Raw genomic sequence first — 6,446 nt, 5'->3', positions numbered from 1 at the left:
TGGAGAAAGGCTTTCAAGTAAAATTCATGGCCTTGGAACATCATGGCAACCCAAAACAAACAAAAGAAAAGAATTGCTACCCATGCTACATGCCTACAAGCATGCACTTTTCATCTGTGGCTCCACCAAATGTCCATGTATGCCATACAAGAAGATTACCCCAACCAAAATCATTCCACATACTGCTAACACTCACAACCCACTCCATGTACTACTAGAGAGCACCACAAACCCATTTTTTTACATCACATACTGCCACCTCTCTTAAAGTCTTGCATGCTTGGGGCGTGCATTGGAATATTGAGCTTGTCATGCTTCTTACTCATAATCAGGTCTCCCTAAATATCATTTCCCAAAGGACGATGATCATATTGGAGTCGGATAATTTATCAGGCCCTTGAAGGGAGAGCAAAACGTCGACAAAATCTAGAATTTTTTTTTTAGTGGTTCGGGCACGGTGTTCAATGATGATTCTGGTTATGAAGCGGTTGACTTTGGGGACAAGGTTGGAGCATCTCATGCGGATCTTTTGTGGGTCAAAGTCTCTGAGAAAGGGAAGGTGGTCGGACCAGTTGAGAGTGCCCAAGAGATCATAGCCTTCGTCGACGAGAGTCCTGAGTTAGTGAGCTTCGTTGTTGAAGGAATCGAGCTAGTATTTTTGTCCAAAAATAGAGCACATCATCCTGTTGAGTGAAGCCTGTTCCAGGACGTCTCGTACACGGAAAGGCTTTGTGTTTTCTCCAAACATTGCCACCATTTTAGCGGGGATCTCTGCTCGCTGAGCATCCGAGGCTTTGATCTGTTTCGAGTAGAAGAGATGCGCGGCAGCGATCTTCCGGAGGGTTCACTAGTAAACTCCGTAGGCAGCGAACCCAATTGCTTTGTTGAACATCAGACTGTAAGTCGACTCCTTCACCGGACGATCAGCAAACACAAAGTTGTTCAGAATGTATTTCACAACATCAGGATTGCAGGTAACAATAATCCGAGTCTCGCCTAGGCTGAAAGCCATAAGTCGCTTGGCCCCACAAGCCTCCGCAGTCGTAGCAATCCGGTGGTGGGCAAGGCTAGCCATAAGCTTCATACTCCCAACCATCGGAAAACCTCTCGGACCCGGTATCGACTTACCCATGGAAGCCGACGGAGAAGCTTTCCGCCACCTGGAATGCTCCTTTCAAGCTAAAAGTGGGTTAGCTTCCAACTCTCCTCTCCAAAACACCTCTCATTCTGTCTCAAGCTCACCTATGTTCTCTCTAAGGTATCTCCTTGATCCTGATTTCTTCGTCTCCCAACCCCCCTTCCTTTTCAAAGGCAAAAAAAAAAAAAAAAAAAAAAAACCCTAGCTTGCTCCCCAAGCCAACAAAAAATATCTCTCTGCCACAGCGTGTAACCCGCCACCTTTTTGCTCTATTGTGCCCCCTTTCAAGTGGTTGTGTCCCCTTCCTACTCAGACAACTCACCTATCAGTCCCATCTAGCCACCCCATGCAGCCCATTTCGGGTTGATGAAGAAGCAGGAAAGAAGAAAAAAAAGAAGAAAATAATAAATAAGTAAAAAAACAAAAGACATGCCTCCCATCCAAGGGAATCTACAAATATGCCCATCTTCGGTAGAGCTCACGAGTGTAAGGAACATGAACACTGAAGTGAAAAGAAAGTGTGAATAGTGAGTGGAATGAAGTGAACTCTACCAAAGAACAAAGAAGACCCCCAAAGGGACACTAGTGAAACACGAACTCACTTAAGCCAACAGATGAATAGAAGGACTCTAATTCTAAAAGAAAAGTGGATCTCTCAAAGTGCCTCTAAAGCCATACCAAGGACCCAAGCTCCCTCTAAGACATCTCCAAAAGTAACTCAAAAAAGACATATCAAAGATGAGTAACGGTCGAACCACCCTGGAGTACAGGAAAGTATGTGTCCAAAGAAGACTACCCTATGTCAACCACATGGGAATGCTAAGTGTAGGGTGCCCAACAACATGACCAAAATATGAGACATGAACCCAAAGGACTATGTCATGTGTAGTGGAAGGGGAAGTCTAGAAGAACGTGATGGAGGAACGATAAGCACAAGGTAACAAGGTGAGGAAAATGAGGGTGAATGCAAACCCATGAAAGTAAGATGTGCAACGCCAGTGAATGTGGATGTCAAGAGTCGTGACTCTGAATGACAAGGCTGAGGAGAAATGACTTTGAACGCTAAAAAGATGGGAGATGATGACTCTAAATGCCAAACTAAAGACATGGCTCTGAACGCCTAAACCAGATGAAAGTGGCTCTGAATGGTAAGTTGGACGATGGCTCCGAATGCCAAGACGAAGACACAGCCCTGAATGCCAAACTAAAGAAAAATGGTGGCTTTGAACATCGAACTGGAGAAAAATGAAGGCTCTAAACGCCGAAAAGGTGGCAACGGATGCCCGATCATGATAAGATGATAACTCTGAACGCCAAACTGTGAAAGAGATAGTGACTTTGAACGCCAAACTGGAAATGCGGCTTTGAACGCCAAACTGAAGAAAATGAAGGCTCTGAACGTCAAACTGAAGAGAAACGATGGCTTTGAACGCTTGAATGTGAACGATGGCTCTAAACGCCTGAATGTGGACGATGGTGGCTCTGAACGCAGAACTGGAGAAAGATGGTGGCTTTGAATGCCGAACTGTAGAGAGATGGTGGCTCTAAACCCCGAACTGGAGAAAAATGGTGGCTCTGAACACCGAACTAAAGAAAAATGATGGCTCTGAATGCCAAACTGAAGAATAATAGGGCTCTGAATGCCAAATTGTGGAGAGATGACGGCTCTAAACGCCGAAACTAAAAAGCAATGATGGTGGCTCTAGATGCCAAAACTAGAAATGCGACTTTGAACGTCAAACTGAAAATGCGATGATGGCTCTGAATGCCGAAACTGGAAATGCGACTCTAAACATCAAATTGAAAATGCAATGGTGGCTCTAAACGCCGAAACTAAGAAGCGATGATGAATCTAAACGCCAAAATTGAAGAGTGATGATGGCTCTGAACGCCGAAATTGAAGAGTGATGATGGCTCTGAATGCTGAAACTGAAGAGAGACGATGGCTCTGAACGCCGAAACAGAGAAGCGATGATGGCTTTGAACACCGAAACTGGAAATGCAACTTTGAACGTCAAACTGAAAATGCGATGATGGCTCTAAACACCAAAAATGGAAAAGCGATGACATAATGAGGGGGGAATATGCCCTAGTGTAACGTGTCGCTATAACCTTAAATCCACTTAAATGGTCTGAAAGAGACTCCATGAGTCTCAAAAAATGCTCGACTAGCAATTCAGAATGGTCAAATCAACTATAAACATAGTCTCACAACCCATCTAACTAAAACACGAGACCTGATGAAGCGTCATAACAATTCGGATGCCTCTAACTCAAGATGCTCTACTAGGGGAATCCATCGTCGTATCAAAGGAATGACCCACTGAGGAGTCATAAGAGAATAGTTCGCCAAGGTAACTACTACGATCTCAATCTACTAAAGGGTCATGGATAGTAGGACAATCAAACCCCTATGGTCGTGCTCTGCTGAAGGCTCATCTCGACAAAAATCATCGAGACTATGACCATCAATGTGAATAAACATCCCTCGACCGAGTAATGTGGATTGTAACAAGTCTCCGAGAAAACAATCATCTCCATGGCTGGAATGGGGAATATGCCCCAGTATAGCAACTAGGGCATCTACTCTATCCTGATAACTCGAGAATGACTTAATGGGGACGTACAGGAGATCCAACTTGTACTCTACTTAAATGATGATGTGGGAGTCTATGCATCTGAGATAACTACATCCAAGACTCATGACAATATCAGAAAATACAAATTCGACCGAATGTCTCAAGCAAGTCTTCACCGAAGAATCAAGATAAAATGGAGTCGAGTCATAAGCTCGGCGTGCATCTCGTAATTGGGGATGGTCATGCAAATCAATGGAAATTTGCAAATCTCAACCAAAACGGAAATATGCCCCAGTATGGCACCAGATGTATGATAGGTCAGAAAATCAAATGACTTCAAATCATCCATCATCGAATGTGCAATCCTAGTCATCTACGTCCATAACTGAATCGGACTCACAGATCAAAAAAGCGCACCTTAGAAGGAGAAACACGATGACATCCAAATGCCGAAAAATGTGGGTCTAACTGGATGGCTCCAAAGAGGCTCCACTAAAGAATCAAGGCAAAATGAAGTCAAATCATCAGCCCAACGTGCATCTCGTAACTGGGGATGGTTATACAAATCAATGGGGATGTACAAATCTCAACCGAATAGGAAATATGCCCTAGTATGGAATCAGATGTGCGATAGGTCAGAAAAATCAAATAGCCTCAAGTCATCTATCATTAGGAGCGTGATCCTCGTCATCCGAATCCATAACTGAATCAAACCCACGGATCAAAAAGACGTACCTCAGAAGGGGAAGTATGATGACATCTAAGTACCAAAAGGTGCAGGTCAGGATGAACGACTTAATCTACTGGAGGATCACAATAAAATAACGAATAGGTCCTCGTCTCGGCGTGTATCTCGTAAGTGGAAATGATCGTGCAACTCCATGAAGATTCACAAATATCATCCGAAACGGAATATGACCTAGTATGGCATCAGATATATGGTAGGTCGGAAATCGAATGACATGAAATGTGTGATCCTCATAATCCAAATCAAACCCAACATCAAGGAAGCGTCTCCCGGAATAAGAAGCATGATGACATACAAATGTCGAACATGATGCCTGGGTGGCTCAAAAGAGGCTCCACTGAGGGATCATGATAAAATAACAAACACGTCCTCGTCTCGGTGCGCATCCTGTAAATGGGAGTAATCATGTAGCTCCATGAAGATCTATAACTCTCAACCGAAACGGAAATATGCCCCAGTATGGCATAGATGTATGGTAGATCAAAAAATCAAATGACATCAAATCATCCATCATCAAATGTGTGATCTCCATAATCCAAATCCAACCCAAACGTCAAGGAAATGTCTTCCGGGATAAAAAGCATGATGACATACAAATGCCGAAAAATACGGGCTTGACTAGATGGCTCAAGAGAGGCTCCATTAGGGGATCATGATAAAATAACGAACACGTCCTCGTCTTGGTGTGCATCCCGTAAGTAGGAGTGATCATGTAGCTCCATGAAGATCTATAACTCTCAACCGAAAAAGAAATATGCCCCAGTATGGCATCAGATGTATGGTAGGTCAAAAAATCGGATGACCTTAAATCATCTATCATCAAATGTGTAATCCCGATCATCCATATGCACAACTAAATCAGGTTCAAACATCAAAGAGGCGTCTCCCAGGGGAAGAAGCATGATGATATATGAATGTCGAAAAGTATGAGCCTGACTGAATGGCCCAAGAAAGACTCCACTGAGGGATCATGATAAGATAATAATAGACTATCGCCTCAGCATGCATCTCGTGAGTGATGAGGGTCATGTGACTCCATGAAGAGGGACACTATACTCCCAAAATGGGAGATCGTAGTCTACGACTCTAAGTCAAACCACTAAAGGGTGACTAAAATCAGGATGATCAACTCACTAAAATGAGGACATGACTATCTCTAGAAATGGGGTATGCCTTAGATGAAACCCAAAAGAAAGATATGCCAGAAATGAAACCAAAATGAGAGGATGCCATAAATGAAACTAACAGTAGGGGGATGTCCTAAATAAACTGAATGAAGAGGGATGCACTAAACAAACTGAAGAAAAAGGGGTGCCCTAAATAATCTGACAGTAAGGTGATGCCCTAAATAAACTGAAAGCATAGGGATGCCCTAAATAAACTGATGATAGGGGGATGCCCGAAATAAACTAACGATAGGGGGATGCCCTAAATAAACTGGTCGTAGGATGATGCCCTAAATAGGGGAACACCTTAAATAAACTGACGGTAGGGGGATGCCTTAAACAAACTGACGATAGGGGGATGCCCTAAATAAACTGACAGTAGGATGATGCCCTAAATAAACTGAAAGTAGGGGGATGCCCTAAATAAACTGGCGGTAGGGGGATGCCCTAAACAAACTGACGATAGGGGAATGCCCTAAATAAACTAACAGTAGGGTGATGCCATAAATAAACTGAAAGTAAGGGGATGTCCTAAATAAATTGATGGTAGGGGAATGCCTTAAATAAACTGACGGTAGGGGGATGCCCTAAATAAATTGAAGAAAATGGGAAGCCTTAAATAAATTAAAGGAAATGGAGATGCCCTAAACAAAATGATAGTAGGGGGGTGCACTAAACAAACTAACAATTGGGGGATGCCCTAAACAAGCTAAAGGAAAGGGGATGCCCTAAACAAAATGACATTAGGGGATGCCCTAAATAAACTAAAAGTAAGGGGATGCCCTAAACAAGATGAAGGAAGGGGGATGCCCTAA

The 6,446-nt window shown here is 43.3% G+C and overlaps 1 pseudogene; it reads right to left on the bottom strand.

The window, feature by feature from the left end:
* Positions 1-328: 328 nt before the first annotated feature.
* LOC109121773 (cytochrome P450 78A3-like) lies at positions 329-1,132 on the bottom strand (annotated as a pseudogene).
* Positions 1,133-6,446: the final 5,314 nt, after the last annotated feature.

This window comes from Vitis vinifera, chromosome 19 (genome assembly GCF_030704535.1).
Source record: "Vitis vinifera cultivar Pinot Noir 40024 chromosome 19, ASM3070453v1".
Classification (NCBI taxonomy): domain Eukaryota; kingdom Viridiplantae; phylum Streptophyta; class Magnoliopsida; order Vitales; family Vitaceae; genus Vitis; species Vitis vinifera.
Note: the sequence above shows the minus strand (reverse complement) of the source record. Positions and strands in the feature narration are given on the sequence as shown.